Below are 20,870 nucleotides of genomic sequence, written 5' to 3' on the forward strand. Positions count from 1 at the left end.
GTAAGAGGGATAAGGACGGTATATGCTGAATGCCGTGGGAGCTAATCCAACCATAGAGGTCAGAGGAAACTTATCAGAGTAGGCAGAAGTGTTACTTGCGTCTGGAAGGTTTCTGTAGATTGTAAGCAGTTGAAGGAGTGGAGGAGGAAGGATAAAGAACATTCAAGACATCTCCTTGGTGGCCTGCAGAAGTATGGTGCATTCGATAAGTAAGAATAGTTCAGTCCTGCTGGGTTGTGAAGTCCTAAGTCAGGAAGCCCTGGGCTTTGGGACTGGAGGGGCAGGCAGGAACTTGTTCATGGGGGGGTATAGCATGGTATGTTGGACAATTGTTTTTAAGATGCTCAGCATCTGAACCCCTTTCTAGCATCTAGTATCCATGAGGATACTGTATTTTTTAAAAAAATTTTTTTTCAACGTTTTTTAATTTATTTTTGGGACAGAGAGAGACAGAGCATGAACGGGGGAGGGGCAGAGAGAGAGGGAGACACAGAATCGGAAACAGGCTCCAGGCTTCAAGCCATCAGCCCAGAGCCCGACGCGGGCTTGAACTCACGGACCGCGAGATCGTGACCTGGCTGAAGTCGGACGCTTAACCGACTGCGCCACCCAGGCGCCCCGAGGATACTGTATTGATGCAGGAGCCTTGGTGGGAGGCCAAACTCTTCCTGCATTAGAAAAGTTGAACTTCCAAAAGCTAGCTTCCTGCTGCCCCGTGGCAGGTAGGGTGTGGGCATGTACCTTAGACCCGCCAGTCAGATGCCCCCTTCCAGGCTGTGATTCTGGAATGAAGATTAAAAGACAGTGGTGGTGGAGGTGTTGAGAGCAGTGTCCACCGTGACTTGTGGCCGGGACGTTCTCCCCAGGTGGGTGTTCAGGCTTGACTTTGCCCATGGTTCTGGCCATCCGGGCTCCCTGGATTCTTGCACATTTTCTTGCCCGGTTCTTCAAGCCTTCCGGCGAGTCTGTGAAATACTTGTCAATAAATTCCTTCCCTGTTTAGCTCTTCGCAGATCATCATCAGCCAGAGGTGATGTCTCTCAGAGGGTGTTTGCATGTGGGAAATGATGAGCCTTTGCAGAAAGGGTATTTACCACCCGCCATGTACAAAGTGAAAGCGCATCATAACCCCCAACATTTATTAAGCACTTTACCTAGATTACCTCCCAATTCCCCAACCAGCCCCTGAGTAGATGCCTTATTTTATACATAGCAAGCTGAGTTTTGAACCCAGGGGTTCTGTCTCTAGGGCGTGTTTCCCTCAAAATCATGACCAAAGCCCAATCCGAATCCAAATCTGAAATTCCCTTCAAGGCCTGTAGCGGCCATCAACCCCCACCCACAGAGTGACATCCTTCATCAACCCTGCCTTGAGTGCCTGATGATCCTTCCTTCACTGTGTCTGCTGTCTGCCCCACATCACCAGGCACTTGTTTTCACATCATCCTCGGTTCACTTCGTAGCTGTCTTCCTCTTCTCTCTACACCATAAGCCTGACTTTGCCGCTCCCTAGGAGGTGGTCACCAGCCAGATACTTCAAGAATGTAAATATGACCTTGCAGCATTGCTGTGGGGAGGGGTGGTCTCCAAAATGCTGCATTTAACAACTGGCTCATCAGGGTACTGGCCAATCAGAATAGTCAGTGGCTGCAAGTATCTGGAGAACACGTACCCTGCAAACAATTGAACATTAGCTCTGGTCGTAGAACAAAAAATGGATGAACTTCTTTGTCAGTTGTACAGCATGACAAACATCCCAAGCATTACTATTTTGCCTGCCGTGTCTCTTTTAGTTGTCACAAAGCCTAGGGTGTTCTTAGGTATTTGGTGGGTACTTGATAAGCTCTGAATTAATGGATGAATGACTGGGAAATCACCCTGGTTCAGTCCCCCCCACCTCCCACGGGTGAGTATCAAAAACCAGTAATTCCCTATTTTGGTTGAATGATGACACCCCAGATCATCTCTTTGATTGCTTGGTAGTGAGGAGGTCACGGGCTTTTCAAACAGTTCTCCCACCGTACTTAACTTTGATTCACTGACTGGAACACAAAGTGATAGGGACCATACTGCCCCCTCAGAGAGATGGAGACCGGGGCCTTGAAATCAAACGAAAGCAACCGATGAGGCAATTCTCCAGCGAAGGAAGCAGCTCCTCGGATCACTCAATGGATCGGCCTCGATTGCCCCGGAGCCCACCCACCTGCCTGGCACTCGGAGCCTGTTGCCGAAAGTTCTTTTCGTCCTTCTGTTCCGTCTTCCATTGCTATCACGCCGACAGCTGCAGGAACACATGGAGGTTGCTTGGCAGCTGCTAGACACAGATGCTGGGCTCTGTAATGTACTTTTCCCTCCTCTGCTGCTGCTTCTGAGTGTTTCTCTGGCTGCCTGGATGTCTTCGTTCCTGCCGGTGGGAGGGGTGTGCTTCGAGGTGCCAGTGCGGTGTGAAGCCTTGGGGGATTGGTGCTGCTGAACAGGCAGGATGGCTGGGTCCTCAAGATCGTCTTTGCCTTTTTTTTACATGCAAGTGTCAGGGGCTAACTGTTCTGCACGCCTGAGAATGGTTTCCAGCTGGCCTAGAGGAAAAGAACGTTGGGGTGTCTTTTTCTCCCCACCCTTGGAGCACCTGCTTCATCCAGGTCTTCATTATTTCCTGGATGCTTTTCTGCAGCAATCTCCTGGCTTAACTGGCTTCTTTGCCCCCTTTCTTTCTTCCTGGCGTTTCCTTCCATGGTTCTACCAGGGTGATTTTCCTACGACCAAATCTGACCGCATCTCTCCGCCTCTCTCCTTTAATCCTCATAGCTGGCAAGACAAAATATGAACTTAGTGTGACTAAAAGGCCCTTCGTGACTCATCTTTTGCTGCCGCCGCATCTATTTTGACCAGAACAAATCAGCTGGGTTTTTTTTTAATTTTTTTTTTCCAACGTTTTTTATTTATTTTTGGGACAGAGAGAGACAGAGCATGAACGGGGGAGGGGCAGAGAGAGAGGGCGACACCGAATCGGAAACAGGCTCCAGGCTCCGAGCCATCAGCCCAGAGCCTGACGCGGGGCTCGAACTCACGGACCGCGAGATCGTGACCTGGCTGAAGTTGGACACCTAACCGACTGCACCACCCAGGCGCCCCCAGCTGTTTTTTTTTTTTTAACGTTGCGTTAGCTAGGCCTAGGAATTCCTTCCTTTCTCTTCTTATCTGTTCCCCGGGTTCACTCTGTGTGAGCCAGAGAGATTTCTCGAGTACTCTCTTCTGGGTATAGCCTCTCCCTTGCCCTGATCCTCGGTGGGCCAGACTGGAGAAGTCGTCAACCGAGCCACCTCCATTTGGAGACAGTCGTTCAGGCAAAGCTGCTGATTAAGTAGCCTATTCGGTGTCAGATACCGGGACCCAGGTGTGCACGGGAGAGACAGCACAGTCCTCAAGGAGTTCATCGACTGTTGGACAGATGAATGAGAAAGCACACGATGAAAATATAGAATGAAATGAGCCTGATAACAGAGGTGAGTTACAGGATGTTACAGGAATTAGTTGCCCTCCCTTTGTGCTCCTGTACCATTCCCGAACCTCCTCCTATTAGCCCTGTAATACGGTTGACCCTTGAACAACATGGGGTTAAGAGTGCCATCCTATCACATAGTCCCAAATCTGCATAGAACCTTTGGCTCCCCCCCCCACCAAACGTAACAACTAATAGCCTGCTATTGACGGGAAGCCTTACTGATAACGTAAACAGTTGATTAACACATATTTTGCGTATGTTTTACATACTGCCTTCTTGCAACAAAGCAGGCTAGGGAAAAGAAGATCTTGTTACTAAGAAGATCAGAAGGAAGAAGAAGTACATTTATAGCACCGTCCTGTATTTATTGAGAAAAACCCACGTGGCAAGTGTACCTGTGAAGTGCATACCAATGTTGCCCCAGAGTCAAGTGTACTTTAATAGTGTGTTTTCCACCCGTCTCCCCAACAATCTCTGAGTTTCTTGAAGGCAGAGACTGTTTCTTATTTAAATTGCACCTGTCACGGTCACTCAATGCCCAGCACAAAACTCAAGAAATGTCTGTTGAGCAGTGGCACCTGCATGATTGTGTCCTCGCGGTGACGGCCGTGTCCTACCATGTGTATCGGGGTGAGTGGCAGCCCCAGGGAAGTGTCCTGGAATCCTTTTGGGCTGAAGGACACAGGAAAGAACATGGCGGGGGGGGGTGCGTTAAGAGGGCGATTGCAGGTTCCGGAAATTTTCTCCCTTGTTTTGGAAAATGAAAGCCTTATCTTTCTACCAGGTCCTTGGGCCTGGCGAAGGAGATCTACAGTCACTCTGCTTAGTCCTCATCTTTCCCCTCTCCCTGAGAGCCCCTCTCCTCTGCTCTAATTTTCTTCTGCTTTTGGTCAGAGAAACCCTTTATTAAAGAAAAGTGCATCTCCTCGAAGAGTAATATTTATATACATTTAAAATAAATTAATTTGGGGAAGTTGACAAGGAGGAAAAACAAAACCCGGAGTAATTCCACCACCCAGAGCTGTCCGATACATTGCTGTTGACGTGTTGGTGCACATTTTTCCAGACTTTTCTCTACGTGTATGTACACAGAAGTGTTTGAGTAAAGACTCCGGATTTAGGCTGCCTGATTCTGAAGACAGGCATTGTTTTAGATAATGGTTAACAGCTTCCATTCTGGTTTAACCACCAAATATGTTAACTAGTTTTGTTGTTACAAAGACTATCATATTATACGGTGTATGGCATCTGCTTTTCTCATTTACAACATCTTGCTATGCATTATATGACATTTTTCTACGTCATGAAACCTTACATTCTTCCTTTAATAGGGATAGAGGAACACACTTTATTTTTTTTTTTCAACGTTTATTTATTTTTGGGACAGAGAGAGACAGAGCATGAACGGGGGAGGGGCAGAGAGAGAGGGAGACACAGAATCAGAAACAGGCTCCAGGCTCTGAGCCATCAGCCCAGAGCCCGACGCGGGGCTCGAACTCACGGACCGCGAGATCATGACCTGGCTGAAGTCGGACGCTTAACCGACTGCGACACCCAGGCGCCCCATAGAGGAACACACTTTAATAGTGTGTTTTCACTCATATGAAATGAGGATATTTCATTGAACGGATACCGGGCTTCATTTGCCAATCTCCTTGTGCTAGGTATTTAGGTGATTTCTAATTTTTCACTCTATGTTTCACATATCATAGATTTCATATGTCACCAGTACGGTGTCTCTACGCCCTTACCTGGGTATTCCATCAAGATGCAGAGCTAGAAGTGGCCTTACGGATCAGGGGTGTGCTCCTGTGTAGGGCTTTTGGTAGAGGTGGCCTCCTGTGAGGGTTACGTACCAAACTGCAGTCCCTAATGTTGTGGGAGAGACTCCCTTCCTGCACACTCCCATCCCAACCAATACTGAGCTTTTAAAGTCTTTCTAAGAGTTGCATGTTAGGGCAAAAATTACATCATGTCATTTTTATTTGGATTTCCTCAGCTTCCAGCGAGGCTGACTTAATATATACACTTCATTGGCTCTTCGTGTTTCTTATTTTCCGAGTTGACTTTTTGTGCCCTCCAGAGCTTCTGTTCCGCCTTTGATGATTCTGGATGGGGCTTAGATCAGATGGAACACCTAAACCCATGTTAGCTTTGTGAAGTGATGGTTTCGAGGGGCGTGTGCCCAACCTTCTCTGCTATGTATTTGCATTTGCTACTAAAACTGTCTAACGTGTTATAAATTTGACTCTTCCGCATGTTGCCAGTGACATGGTTTTAATGCTAATGAACGTTTTGGGCACCACATCTCAGTGAGAGCAACGGCCACTTTTGCAGACTTAAAAATGCCACATGATACCTCGTGGTGTGTATGGATATATGAGCTGCTGCATTCCTGAATTTTCCTCCATGGTAGGCGCTGGCATAGCGGAGAACACGTGCATGTCTGTCTGTGTACATGTCTGGGTCTTGAGCTGAGGTCAGGAAACAATGTGTGTGTTTTTGGGTTTCTGTGAAGTTACACAAGTGCCTTTGTATGCTCGTGACCTGAATCTGTCTCCTAGGGGACATTAGGTTCAAAATTTACTTTCAGGAAGACTGCCTTGGTTATCCACCCATCCTCAGGTTACTTCTCTAACTCTAAACTTCCTGAGCACATGCGTTTCACATCTAAACTTGCTAACGCATTGCTGAAAATGCGCCCTCAATGTAATTCATAGGTAGTTGTTCTCCCACGAGAACCCTCTGCCTTTGCCTGTGACCGTTTTGAGGTCAGACTCCAGGCTTTACCACATCCCCTCAAAACAGACCCAACCCGCAGAGCATCAGTGAGTAATAATGTAAAACTGGCTGGGACTTATGGGGAGATGAAGGAGAACGCTACATGATACGACACCCAGCAATAAATAAAGGGCGCCATTTTCACCTTCCCTTGGTGAAAGTGTTCCTCTTCAGTCATGGGCCTCTGGGTCTCCCTCTTCCTCTCTCTGAAACTTTCCCTGAAGCGGCCGCTGCGTATCTCCTCCTTTTCTTTTCAGAGAAATTTCGCTTTCTTCCGAATTTCTTCAGAATTGATCCTAATGCCCGGGAAGGCCAGCATCTTTTCAACAAAAGTGAAACTCTTTCAATGGGAGAGTGCATTGCTGAAAAGAGTAAGGTTTTCTTCGAGCCATTCCACCAAGGTATATATCACAAGGTTTTGTTTCATCCCTTCTTCGGCCAGTTGGAAGACCAGGACCACATCTGTCCTGTCTCAGCCTCCATTTCTCTCAGTGCGTCCTCCAGGGCTGTGGGCAACATAGGTTCTCAATTAATGCTTGCCAACCAGTGGGGAATCGCCTGTATGTTTTCATTAGTTAGCACAACACATGCAGGTTAGAAGGGATATGAATACACAGTCAGATAAATGTTGAAGGCTTGGTCTGTGTACATCATAATGCAGGGAGTGAGGTGCTGTGATTAGCTGGCCCCTGCCCCCTCTGCTCTCTGGGGGTTGACCTTCAGACCTGCAAGCCTCAGCCATTTACTTCCTTCTACTTCTCTTTTTACTGTAGTTGACTTCTCTTCTTCTCTAATTCCTTTTGTGTCTTCCTTCATACAAAGTTGGGCCAATCCAGGAGGGGATTTATGAGATCCATTTCCTAGAATATGACCATCATGGCACGCTACCTCCTACCTCCGCCCTCAGTAATGTGGTTCCTCCCAGCCTCTCTCCTACATAGGACCTGAATTATCTGGGGCCTGTTTCTGAGGTCTGACTCCTCCCCATTTCTCCATTGACCTCCTTCGACCACATGTAGGTCAGGAAGAGGAAGGTTTCAGGAGACACAAGTAGCGATATGTTGATTGCATTAAGGGGTTGAAGGGTCAGGACAAGGATGTAGGAAGGAAAAGAGGATTCCACAGAGAAGAAAGGTAGGCCTGTTCTACCTGGAAATAAAGACAACCGGATGATTGAGTCAAATCTGTTGGATTTTGCTTTGTATGGCTCCTTCCTGTGCCATGGCATTTCCTCCTGGCTTCATTGTGTTATTTTTTGGGAGACACACAAAATGATAAATGCCAAACAAGGATGAAATGGTGGGAAGTGACTGGGAGTCAGAAAAGAATTTCAGGGTATCTTTTTACCCAACACCAAAGGGAGTCTGGAGACCAGTCTAGAAGATGGGGCCCATCACCCAGATAAAGAATCAGTGAAAAATCCCTACAGATAAAGAATGTCTCCTGGCTAACTCTCACTTGGAAGACACTGTGCTTTTCTTTCTTTTTTTCTTTTTGCTTTTTCTTTTTTTCTCTTCTTTTTTTTTTGCATCTTCATCAATAGTTACATGGTGGAGAATGAGAGGGATCATGAATGAATGGTAAATAAAGATGAAGGTTTTCTTTTACAGGGTTTTTAAATGACCACGGGTGTTTTTGTTTGCTTCTCCAAGGGCCTCTGCTGTAGGAGTCGCAAGCCAGGTGCATCTGCCCTTTGCCTGAATCAAACCCATCCCGTACCTCTTCTGCCTAAACCCGTGCTTTCTGAAAAACTTATGTGATTGTGGCAAGAACACTTGACATGAGACCCACTCTCTGAACAGGTTTTAAAGTATACAGTACAGTATTGTTTGCTACAGATACGATGTTGTACATCAGAACTCTAGAAATTTATTTATCTTCTTACCTGACACTATGCAGGTTTGTTAGTAACTCTCTATTTCCCCCTCCCCTAGTGACCACCGTCTGAGTCTTTGCTTCTGTCAATTTGACTATTTTAGATACCTCGTATAAGAGAAATCATCATATAAGACAAATCATCATTTGTCCTTCTGCGACTAGTTTATTTCACTTAGCAAATGTCTTCAAGGTTCTCAAACCCATGCATTTGAGCCCCTGCCTGTTCTTTTGTGACAGGGTGTATACAGAACTCAGGGTCCTTGCCCGCCTCTTTATTGTTCATATTCTACACTCTTCCTGATAATTCACTGGCCTCCTGGACCCTGGAGTCCTGTTCCCTAAACCCACGGTGCTCCCCTAAGCTTTTCCCTGAGGCTCCCCAGGCCCTGCCTGTCTGGCCCTGTGAACCGCACCTGCTCCTTGGAGTCCGACTGCCTCTTCCCTGCCCAGCTCTCCTGCCTCTCCAGGCACCCAATCCTCACCCCTCCTGCCCAGACCTGCCCCGCTGAGGCCCCTGCCTGGCAGGACATGGTGCCTCTGAGGACTAAAAATAGGGGATGTATAAAAGAACGGTAGGACCCAAATAAAGTCTGAAGCAGGAAATATAATGATCCTCCAAAAATATGATTCTGGTGCTTCCACAGGAGCCCTGTATCTGCTTCAAAGCATGTGAACTATCTTTATTTTGCATTCAAACTATCTTTTGGGGCCAGGTTTCCTTCATAACACGGCTTATTGCAAAACGGATCTGAAGCCCTAGGGAGTTTATCTGTAGTTAGGTGTTTTTTTTTTTTTTTCTTTCCAGTAACTGTGGGTCGGAGGTATTCCAGCCATTATTAACTAAAGGACTACTCTGTTTTATGACATCTAATCAGGTAGATGTCCCACTGGGAGAACAGATTGTGTCCTTTTTTTCCCCTCTGAACCGAGGAGATAAAGAGATAAAACTCATACGTTGTTTTTTTTTTTTTTTTTTTTTTTTTAAATCAACAGCCTAGTCCCCTGTGAGAGCTTCACGTGAGCCTGTTATGCATGTGAGTCTGGGCCTAATGGGGAGACCTGAGGGCTTGTGAGTAGGACATTTTGTCCTCTCAGTGGCGGTGCATGGTGTGGTCCCTTCTTGAAACACCTCTTAAGACCACTCTTGTCTTGAAGTAAGATTACCTTTCATCTGCCTTGAAACTTCCCCCTTCAAGCTAGGAGGTGTCCCCTGGGTTTAGAGCTTTGGGATTTGTCAACAAACCTGTGTTCACTCTGCCTGCACTTTTCTCCATGGAACACGTTCCCCCATATTCCACCAAGGGCTTGCTTTTGCCTTCAGAGTTGGACAAAGTCCCCTCCATCCCCGTGATCCTTTCAGAGTCTATCTGAATGCCTTCTGTCCATTGACGTTTCTATATGCGCATCCACAATTGTCCTGTCTTCCTTAACTGTAGGCCCCCAAAGGGCAGAGAGCCCTTTCCTCATAATATCTCAGCCCAGTGTCGGCCATGGAGCTAACTATGCCTTTTAAGCACTTCAAAAATTGATTTTGGTGAAAAATTGTACAACTAGGACTCTAAGGCAAGTCTGTCAGTTTCAGTGGCTCTGGCTCATCGGACCTCAGGGCTCTAGAAACCTCTAAGAAGAGACGCCAGTGCTGCCCAAGCTTTGGTGGGAGAGTAGGACAGAGATTTCAGAGTGAGATTTAAGAGACTCAGAAAGGTACTCTGCTCACAGCTCTTTGATTTAAGGCGTATCTCTTGTTGGAGGGAAGGCCCACCTGGTATCGTGGGTCATCACACCGGCTCGGTGGCTGGGCCACCTGGCTTGAATCTTGGCTGTGCCATTTCCCAGATGTGTGACTTGACCTCTTTGTGCCTCGGTTTTCCTCTGTAAAATGTGGATAATAATAGCAACTACCTAACAGGGTTGTGAAGATGAGCTGAACTGATACTTTTTTTTTAAGCTTATTTATTTTGAGAGAGAGAGAGAGAGAGAGCACTTGCGAGCGAGGGAGGGGCAGAAAGCGGGAGAGAGAATCCCAAGCAGGCTCCGCACTGTCAGCGCAGAGCCCGGTGTAGGGCTCAATCTCATGAACTCTGAGATCATGACTTGAGCTGAAACAATAGTCAGATGCTTAACCGACTGAGCCACCCAGGCGCCCCTGAATTAGTATTTCTAAGGTATGAGAAGATGCCTAGAGAGAGTCAGTACCCCATAAACAGACAAACGTAGTTCCTGGGAAAAACACGGATAGATGTCACACTGAAAGATACCAATGTGAATGAATGGCTCCCTCCCACCTCATGCAGGAGAATGGAGCTCCTGGGAGCTCAGACCAGTCAAAAACAGCCCCAGGGAGGGCTTCCCGGCCTGAGAGCAGAAGTGACCTCCTCAGAAGTAAATAATAAAAATAACAATGAATACTATCGTGTACTGAGCACCTGCTCTAGGCTGGACCCTGTGGTCAGGGTCCTACGTTACCCCGTTCGGTCTTCCAGCAACCTTGTGAGAAAGGGGTTGTTTCATTGTCTAGATCACACAGCGGAGACTTGGAGAGACTGGTTAACTTGCCCAATGGCACATGGTCAGCAGGGGTAGCGCCAGGAGTCCAAAGCCTGTGCTCTTAGCCAGTAGACCCTCTGTCTCCGTCTGCCTATCCGTCAGCGCAGCTTCTGGTCTTAATTTCGTTTCTCAAGTGGGGATCATCCTCACTGGGGATGCTGAAGTTCATATTATCCATTAATAATTTGGCTTAGGGGAAGAACGCTGGATTAGAAGTCAGGAGACCCAACTTCTGGTCTAGCTCTGTCACCTACTATATCAGCCAGGACAGGCTAGTTACCTGTGTTGGGCCACAGCATGGGAACTGATCGCGCCTGCCCTGCCTATCCCAGGAACTAAGATGAGGCACCAAGGAGATCGTTCACATTCAAATTCATTAAACAACGACTGCTTACTACGGGCTCCGTCCTAAGCAAACTGCATTTACCTATATTTTTCATTATTGTAGATCAGCTTAGGAAACACTTAAAAGGCAAGATAACATTGTTCCTGTGAATTAGGACTTCGTGAACCACTTTTTTTTTAAGGTTCCCGATTGCCCCCCAAACAGGCGAAACATCAAGGCTCCAGAGCCGGGGGGGGGGGACCAAGCTGTCTATTTCAGAGAGCCAGCCACACTCTCCAGACCTTCCCTGCTTTCATGAAACAATAAGCGTGTTTAGAACTGCTTCAGAACCAGGATGCCAGCGAAGGTGGGAAGCCTAGCTGAAGACCCGCCCTGAGGACCTCCGTGAGGGTGAGGGCCTCTTGTGGCCGTAGGCGCCTCCTTCCCTGTAACCGTCCCACCGTCCGTCCGTCAGCTGGCCGTGGTGGGATGCTGGGTTGGTTCTGTGCTTTCGCTAAGAAGGGGGTGTCAAGATGGAGAGGAAGGACTTAAGAGCTAAAGCAATAATAAACAAACATAAACCCGGGATCTGTTCTGATTGGGCAGTGTCCACGGTGAGACTCTCACCCCTGGATAGAGTTTGCCCGCGTTTGGTTTCGCGGAGGACCTACTCAGTTCTGTGCTCCGGCAGGTGCCAACTCTTCCCATCTGCCTCCTGGGAGCATAGTGGTGGCACAGTAAATAACATGTGGTCGAAGGGCTGGCACACTGCAGCTGACATCCGGGAGGACCTGAGGGAATGTTTCCGCCTGACTGGCTGACCTCTGAGAACAGGGGCCGGATCCTCTTTGAGTTTTCACCAACGTTCAGAAGGTGCTCAATATGCGTTCGGTGAATGGATGGACCCATCAGAAAGCGTCCACTGAGTGCCAGCTGAGGGGAGGTGCTGGGTTATTTATGGTAGGGAGTGGAGGAAAAAGACTAAATCACACCTCTCAGAGAATGTTCAGCTTATGGCAGGTGATCCCACCCCTACGTGACAAATAAAAAGGACCCACGGATACCGGCGTTTTATTTGTGCGAACGAGGAGATGCGATTGTTAAAAGGTCAAGGTTATCGCTAAGTAAAATAAAAGAACCAAGGGACACGGAGGGCGAATAGAGATTTTTCTTGGACATCAAGGCCCCAGGAGAAGCGAATTCCTTTGGAAACGGCCCAACGAGAGGCCTTTCCCATTCCTTCCTTTTTCAAAGGCTGGTTTTGTTGGGTTTTTAACTGAGAGCCTCAGGATGGAGGGAGAAGCTATCTTCTCAGCACAGAGTTTTCTCCCCCTTTTCCAGAGGGAAGGCAGATTTGGGAAACTGGCACTGCCCCTGCCCAGATGGCAGCCAGCAGCTGGCTCTGGCAAAGGGAAGTTCTCACTCTGGGCTGCTGGCTGCCGGGCCCCTCCCGTTTCCCCAGCAATGCCGGGCCGGGGCCATTGGAGAGGAGAGAATGTGAGAGGCCGGCCATGCCAGCAGCTCCTCGCCACCCTGACCTGCCGGTTCTGGCTCTGACACCCAGGCCTGTGGCCGGGGAGCGGAGGGAGCAGACCCAGCAGCACTAGCCAGCAGCCTCAGCCTCCCTCCTCCTGCCTTGGCGGTGGTTGGCCCTGCGCTGAACCACACAATGGCTCCTGACGACTTTGGGGCTGCAGCGTCAGGGACAAAGGGTGGTGGTGATTTCAGAGAGAGTGGCCTGGCCACGCAACCGTGGGCTGATGTGGGTTACAGGGCTCCAGAAGATCCTGCTGGCCCACGGCTGCCCCTTCCCACACCAAACACTTCCCTGTCTTCTAGCAGACCCTGTGGGTCCCGGTTTCCTCCACCCCAGGCATAGTTTTCTTTTTTCCTCCCTCCCTCCCTCCCTCCCCCTTTTCCGTTCTTCTTTCTTTCCTTTCCCCTTCCTTCCTTCCTTCCTTCCTTCCTTCCTTCCCTTTCTCTCTTCTCACAATGCCTTTCTCGCACTTTCTTGCTTTCCCCCGCCCCCTCCTCCTTTCTTTTATTCTTCAAACATCTATTGACTGCACATTCTGTATCAGTCCTCTGCTAGGTTCTCAGAGTGCACAGATATAATAATACTTGGCCCTGCCCCCGAGGAGCTCACAATTCAGTGAGGACATCTGTGCCTGAGATGGGATGAGTCCATGACAATTAACGACAATAGAGCGTGTTAAGTACTATAAAAGCACACAAATTGCTAGGAAAGCAGAGGAAAGAGCCATTAATTTCTACCTGACCCATTTTGGGGAAAAGTTAGCTGAGGTGCTGCCATTTTTCAATTTAGTTGCTCACTCCGAGTCTTATGCTCCTGAGAAAAGGTTTTATGTCGCTAAGTCTCGTTGGAAAAATGAAAGGTTTGCTTTTTGTTTCAGTTCCTGCTTATGACTCAGGTCTCGAGGCTTTGAATTTTTATCAAGTCCAATTTTATCCATTTTTTTTTCTTTTTTGCTGTTGGATCTAAGAACTTTTTGTCTAACCCAAATGTTGCAAAGATTTTCTCCTTGATTTTCTTCTAGAAATTTATAATTTTACAATTACATTTGCATTTATGATCTATTTTTGCTCATCTTTGTATATGGCATGTATTGGGGGTTTTTCTTCTTTTTTTTTAGTATAAAAAATATTGTTTCCAGTATCCATTGTTCCAGAACCATTTGTCTGAAAAGCTATCCTTTCTCTATTGAATTGTCTTTGCACCTTGGTCAAAAGTAAGTTGACTATATTTGTATGGGTCTATTGCTGGATTCTTCGAGAGGAGTATTTTTATGTCCAATATATTGTTTCATGCACTCTCTCTGTCCCTCTCAAAATAAAGGCATTCCTGCCATGCAAACAGCACCCTATATATCAACTAGAGTTATGACTTGACTAGGCAAAAGAAAAGAAGCTTGGCCAACCAAGATTAGAGTTAACTTTGCCACAGATTGCTGTGTGACTTTGGCATGGGGGGCTTTGTGATCCTGAAGAAACACAGGTGAGACTCAATAAAGAGTGTCACAAAGATTAATGAGGGCCGTGGCTGGGAGAAGAGCTGGGCTTTGCCTCCTCAGCATCCACATATTTGTGTAACTCCTTCTGCCCTGTTTTACAGTGAAAATATTTGGGGGGGTGGGGAACAGCAGTGGGGCTAACTGTGAGGAGAAGCGTATGGTTAATTACAAGCACTTTAAAGGAAGGTCTGTCTTCTTTTGCAGAAATGAAGCTCTTCCCGTCACCCCCGAGAGTCGGTGGTAAACACGTCTTCGCTGTGTCTTGTCGCATACAACAGTTACCCAGGGGAGCCTTATTCCCGGTTACATTCTTTGGCTCTCCTTCACCAATAGAATGATTCTTTTACAACTTTGGAATGAAAAGCATGCAAAATGGTGTCTTCATACTGCTTAAATGCTTTCCACCCATGCCTCTCATTTCTGATTTTTCATGGCCTTAAACCACCATCTGCTGGGAGGGTGGGAAGGACGCTTGCAAGGTTGTTACGCCCTTCCCTCCAGTCTCAGACCCCGCTGCGCTTGGGCCACCAAATGAAAAGCATTTTTTTTTTTTTTTGGTGTGTCTTTCTCTCAAGGGTTTTCAGAACTTAGTCCCCATCCTTGGAAGTTTCCTTTTCAGGGCCATGCCCAGTCCCCTCTCGGGGACTGTATTTCCCGGGTGATGGACAAGGAGACTTGGTTCATGCCAAGCACTCTGGAAAGCTCATACCACGCTAATCATTTTGTGTCTTTGATTAACTTTGCTTTCTTTTCCTTTATAAATTGTTCTAACACTTTAAGTCCAAATACTAACACTGGGGACAGCTTGTGATTAACCTCTCTCCACTCCAAGAAGTAGCCAGTGTCAGTGATTCTTCCTTCTAAAATAGCTTAACCAGTTTTTAATACACCAAAAAGACTTTTTGCCCATAGCCCTCTGGTCATCTATTTTCCTTAATAGCCTTTTATGAAGGACCTTATCAAAAGCTTGCAAGGAAATCCAAGTAAATTATGTTCCTTGGTTCACCTTTACCTACTATTTCATTAACTTTTTCAAAAACAATATGACATAGTTTTCAACATAATTAAAGGGGTTGGGAAAAAGGGAACTTTAACTACCGCTTGACAGTTTCCATAGTTGCTTAGGGGAGCTGGGTCACTGCTCACATTCTGCCTCTGCTTAAGGACACTAATTCATTTCCCAGGCTGTCTGGCTAGGTCAGCCACTGGTTCAAGGTGGAAATGACAAGTTTTTAGGCTTTCAAGTGTGCAGTACTCAGCTCTCCAGAGAGCTCGAAGGAAGGAAACCACAAGTTTATCCAGGTCTGGCCCAGAGAAAGAGGAAATGGTGGGGGAAACTAAGACGAGGGCAGAGGGCGGTGTCTCTGCGGAGGGGAGAACTCGGCCCAGGGAGAGTCTCAGATCTGCCCAAACAACTCTTCATTGTTTGCATGAGAAAGGGAGGGGCCAACCATAGACTTTGGGAAGACTCTCAGGTCCAGGGGAGGTATGTGATGCCAAAATGGAAGGGTGGACAGAGGCTGGTAGAACAAGGGAAGAATTAGATATGAAATCGCTAATACCAGCAGCATTAAACATATCATCATCGTAAGAATTGCAGGTGTATTGGGGCACCGTGGGTGAACTCAGCTGGTTAAGCATCTTGGTCTCAGCTCAGGTCATGATCTCACCGCTTTGTGGGTTCGAGCTCCACATCAGGCTCTGTGCTGGCCGTGCAAAGCCTGCCTGGGATTCTCTCTCTCTCTCTCTCTCTCTCTCTCTCTCTCTCTGCCCACCCCACTCATGCTGTCTCTCTGTCTCTCAAAATACATAAATAAACTTAGAACGTTTTTAAAAAAATTGCAGGTGTCTTTGTTAAGTTTCTCTTGCGGGCAGGTATGTGTTGGGCACGTGCACATGTCTGTCTCATAGAAGCGTTAACAACTGGAAAGGAAGATAACATTACCCTCATTTGTAAATGAGAAAAGTAAGGTGCAGAGAGTTCAGAGGACTTGAAGGAAGGTCACGCAGTTAATAAATGATCACATTTGGGAGGCAACCTCGTCCTTCTAATTCTGAAGCACGTGGGTTTTCATGATACCAGCTGGTCGATTCTTAGCGCACTCAGTCGCAAAGGTGTCCCGTAAGTCAAGTATTCTGGTTAACTAAATGTTCTCCACATTCTAAATATGAATTACCCGTTTTCATAAAGTAAGTAGCATTACTCAATCATTCAAAAAATGCCAGACGCTATTTAATTTGTATCAGTGATGCACAAAGGCATTTCAGGTGACAGTCTTTAAAACATCTTTATGGATCTCCATTGTCACTGGTCTGGGAATTTGGAGGTATTTGTCTGCAAAGGACTCTGGCTGACAAAATGCTAGTAAAATTGGCTTTTAATGTAGAAAGGAATAGTAAGGAAAAGCAGAAAAGCTTTCATTTCTTTCTGGCTTACTTCGTGGTTTCCACTGGCTCGATGCCTATATTTCCTTATGTCCTGAGGGACTGGCCATTTTTAGTCTTTTCCACGACTTCAGAAAGCCCACCATAATTGTCTTGCCGCATGCTTCAGGCTCCACAGGATGCGATGCCTGCATACTAGAAAGCATTTTTCTAAGTAGCTTCTGAAGACCTGCCTGCTCCCCTCAAATGCTCCTGTAGGTCGGTGTTGCAGGTCGTCCTGGCACCTCACTTTCTGGTTTGTGCACGCTTCTTGTGAAATGTCCAGCATCGAAGGGAACAGGTAGGTATCTGAAGGCACCTGGGGGAGGCTGAGCAGCCCAGCTAATCAGCTCCCCGCTCCTGCTTCTGATTTGTCAAGACAATGGTCTTTAAGACAGGAGCCTGAGAAGCTGAGGGATCAGAAAAGCAACTTGGGCTTGTCTTCAAAGAATGGAACGCACTAATTGGAACGGACGCAAGAGTGGCCATCAGAGAGAAAAAGGAAATAATTCTTTTCATCTACCATCAAAATAGGGAACCTGAAGGAAAAAGAAAAAGTCTCCTAACTTAGGAGGGCGATAGCGTGGGCTTCTGGTTCTCGCTACGCCAGATAAATTCCGAGGCTGACAGTTTTGATAAAGCATTGCGGTGTCCATTTCCAAGGGACGGGAGGCCATCAGCCTGCTGTGTTCAGCAGGGGTGTCGTCATCAGGCAGGTCTCTGTATGAAACGCTGGGCAGAAGTGTGAGACCCTGGGCGAGGCAGTGGAACAGAGAGGGTTCTACCGAGGTCCTGTTGGTGCATTCCAATACTAGTTCTGGTACCTTCTAGCTTTGGTGGCCTTGGAAAAGTAAATCTTGATTTATTAATCAGAGTTTCAGTGTCCTCATCTATAATATGAGAATAACACCTGATTTACCTGGTGGTTTGAGGGATACATAAGAGAGTGCATGCAAAGTCTCCGACAACATGTAGCAAACAATGTCTTTCCCGTGACTTTCTGATGTGTTATTTTTCTAACTGACAAATCGAGATTCCTAGCACAACCACGTGTATGACTTTATGTTTTTTGGTCACAGATGTGTCTAGGAGATACTGTGGACTCAGTTCCAGACCATCGCCATAAAGCAAACAATTCAGTAAAATGAGTCAATTTTTTTTTTGTTTCCCAGTACCCATAAAAGTTATATTTATGCTATGTTGTAGTCTATTAAGTGTGCGATAGCGTTATGCCTAAAAACACCCCAATGTAAATACCTTAATTTAAAATGACTTCCTTGCTGAAAAAACGCAAACCATCATCTGGGTTTTCAGTGAGTCATAATCTTTGCTGATAGCGGGTCTTGCCTCGATGGTGATGGCTTGCTGAAGGCTGGGATGGCTGTGACAATTTCTTAAAATAAGACAACACTGAAGTTTGCCACTTTGATTGACTCTTCCTCTCATGAATGACTTCCCTGTAGCACATAATGTTGTTTGATAGCATTTTACCCTCAGGAGAACTTCCTTCAAATTTGGAATCAATCCTCTGCAACCCTTCCAATTTTTTTTTTTTTAAGTAGACTTCATGCCCAGCAGGGAACCCAACACGGGGCTTGAACTCACGGCCCTGAGATCAAGACCTAAGCTGAGATCAATAGTCAGATGCTTAACTAACTGAGCCACCCAGGCACCCCCCGTCTGCTTCTTTATCAACTAAGTTTATGTAATATTCCAAACTCTTGGTTGTCATTTCAACAATCTATACAGCATTTTCACTAGGAGTGGACTCCATCTCAAAAAACCCTTTCATGCTCATTCTTAAGAAGCACCCTTCATCCCTTAAAGTTTTATCACGAGATTATAGCAATTCAGTCCCATCTTCAGGCTCCACCTCTCATTCTAGCTCCCTTGCTGTTTCCACCACGTCTGCAGTGACTTTCTCCCCTGAAGTCTTGAACCCCTTCACATCATCCATTAGGGTTGGAATCCCTTCTCCCAAACTTCTGTTGATCTTGATATTTGGATCTCTTCCCATGAATCATGAATGTTCTTAATGGCATCGAGACTGGTCAATCCTTTCCAGAAGATTTTCAATTTACTTTGTCCAAATTCGTCAGGAGACTCATGATCTGTGGTAGCTATAGCCTTATGAAATGTATTTCTTAAATGATAAGACTTAAACATTGAAATTGCTCCTTGGTCCGTGGGCTGCAGAATGGAAGTTGTGTTAGCAGGCATGGAAACAACATGAATCTCACTGGACATCTCCATCAGAGCTCTTGGGTGAGAAGGTGCATTGTCAATGAGCAGTAATCTCTTGATAGGAATCTTTTTTCTGGACAGTAGGTCTCAACAGTGGGCTTCAAATATTCAGTAAACCATGTCGTAAACAGATGTGTTGTCATCCAGGCTTTATTGTTCCATTTCTAGAGCAGGCATTGTTCTTAAGTGCCCTACGATTTTCAGAATGGTAAAAAACATCGGTTTTAAGAGAAAGTTGCCAGCTGCCTGAGCCCCTAACAAAAGAGTCAGCCTGTCCTTTGAAGCTTTGAAGCCAGGGATGGACTTCTCTCTCTAGCTGTGAAAGTTCTAGATGGCATCTTCTTCCAATAGAAGGCTGTTTTAATCTACATTGCAAACCTGTTGTTAGTGTGACCACCTTCATTAAGTGAGTTAGCTGGATCTTCGGGTTCACTTACTGCAGCACCTACACCAGCACCCGCTGCTTCACGTTGCACTTTGATCTTGCGGAGACGGCCTCTTTCCTTAAACCTCTTGAGCCAACCTCTGCTAGCTTCAGACTTTCCTCGTGCGGCTTCCTCACCTCTCTCAGCCTGCACAGAATTGAACAGAGTTATGGGCCTTGCTCTGGACTAGGGTTTGGCTTAACGGAATGTTGTGGTTGGTTTGATCTCCTATCCAGACCGCTGACACTTTCTCCGTATCAGCAATAAGGCTGTTTCCCTTTCTTATCATTCATGTGTTCACTGGAGCAGCACTTTTCATTTCCTCCAAGAACTTGTCCTTTGTATTCACAACTCAGCTAACTGGTGCAAGAGGTCCAGCTCTCAGCCTATCTCAGCTTTCAACATGCCTTCCCCACTGAGCTTACTCATTTCTAGCTTTTGATTTAAAGAGAGAGATGTGCACCTCTCCCTCTCACTTGAACACGTCGGAGGCCATCGTAGGGTTATTAGTTGGCCTACTTTCAATACCGTTGTGGCTCTGGGACTAGGGAGGCCTGACGAGAAGGAGAGAGATGGGAAACGGCTGCTGGGTGGAGTAGTCAGGGCATAATAACATTTGTCTGTTAAGTTTGCTGTCTTATCCGGGAATGGATCACGGGAGCCCAGGACAATTGCAATAGGGATGTCAAAGATCGCTGAGCACAGATCATCATAACAAAGGTAATGATGAAAAGGTTTGAAATATTGTGAGGGTTACCAAAATGTGACACCGAGACGTGAAGTGAGCAAATTGTTGGACAAATGGCACCGAAAGACTTGCTCTACGAGGAGTTGCCACAAACCTCCAATGTGTCAATGATGAAATATCAGCGGACTGCAATAAGATCGAGCGTGCCTCTGTTCTCTCCCCTGAGGGTAAGGAAATAACAATTCTTAAGCGGAAATGCAGTGACTACATCTTCTCCCTCCAGTTGGACTATCAGAACAGTTTTTTAGGTTTAACATTACAGGGAAAGCCTTACAAAACTATAGGATGTAGATGACGTGACACGTATTTCTATTCACCTGCATGACGTCGCTTAAAGCATGGGGAGGGCTTCTGGGCGTTTTGACCAGCAACTTTGCATCGTTAGTAGAGTCAGGGTTAAAAATCACGTGCCCTACACTCAGCTGTGTTAAAAGCACAGAGCGTGTTGCTTTGGGATGTAATTTACCATGTTGCTCGGATCCCTCGTCCCTTTCTTGCGCGGAAGTGGAGGTGAACCAGACGGGACTTAAACCTGACAACTAAAGGCAACCCTTTCTTGTGTTAACAATAGTCTTTTTGGGGGTAAATGTCAGTCTTTCAGGGTTTCTTTACTCCCCTCCCACCTGCAAGCTATAGGTAGCATTTGGGCTTGGGAGGAGTCTTACGTAGCACTGCCATGGTGGGTGGGGGAGAGAAGCTTGGGTTGGCTTACCTCTAAGTCCTTGCTAGTCTTTGCTGCAGGACAGGTCCGGTCTGTTCCCTGGGTACCCTGGGCTGGTGGCCACAAAGAAGGGGCTCCTCCATTTGGTCTCTTGGGGTTTGTGTTTAATCCTGCCCCTGGTCCTGGCCACTCGCTTCTGGTGGTGGAGTCCTCGCACTCTGTGGCCGTCTTGTCCCAACTACAGATCCCTGCATGTCCCCTGGCATCTCAGTACCACTGTAGCCTCTCACAGGACCATATGGA

At 46.7% G+C, this 20,870-nt stretch overlaps 1 long non-coding RNA gene across 3 annotated transcripts in view; it reads left to right on the forward strand.

Annotated features, from left to right (window-relative positions):
• Positions 1–17,637, forward strand: part of LOC122476178 — a 95,355-nt gene extending 77,718 nt beyond the window's left edge. For all 3 annotated transcript variants that reach the window (XR_006295410.1, XR_006295412.1, XR_006295409.1), the window contains exon 5: positions 17,569–17,637. This is a non-coding gene — a long non-coding RNA (uncharacterized LOC122476178). The remainder of the gene's footprint in view (positions 1–17,568) is intronic.
• Positions 17,638–20,870: the final 3,233 nt, after the last annotated feature.

The sequence above is a fragment of the Prionailurus bengalensis genome, chromosome E4 (genome assembly GCF_016509475.1).
Source record: "Prionailurus bengalensis isolate Pbe53 chromosome E4, Fcat_Pben_1.1_paternal_pri, whole genome shotgun sequence".
Lineage (NCBI taxonomy): Eukaryota > Metazoa > Chordata > Mammalia > Carnivora > Felidae > Prionailurus > Prionailurus bengalensis.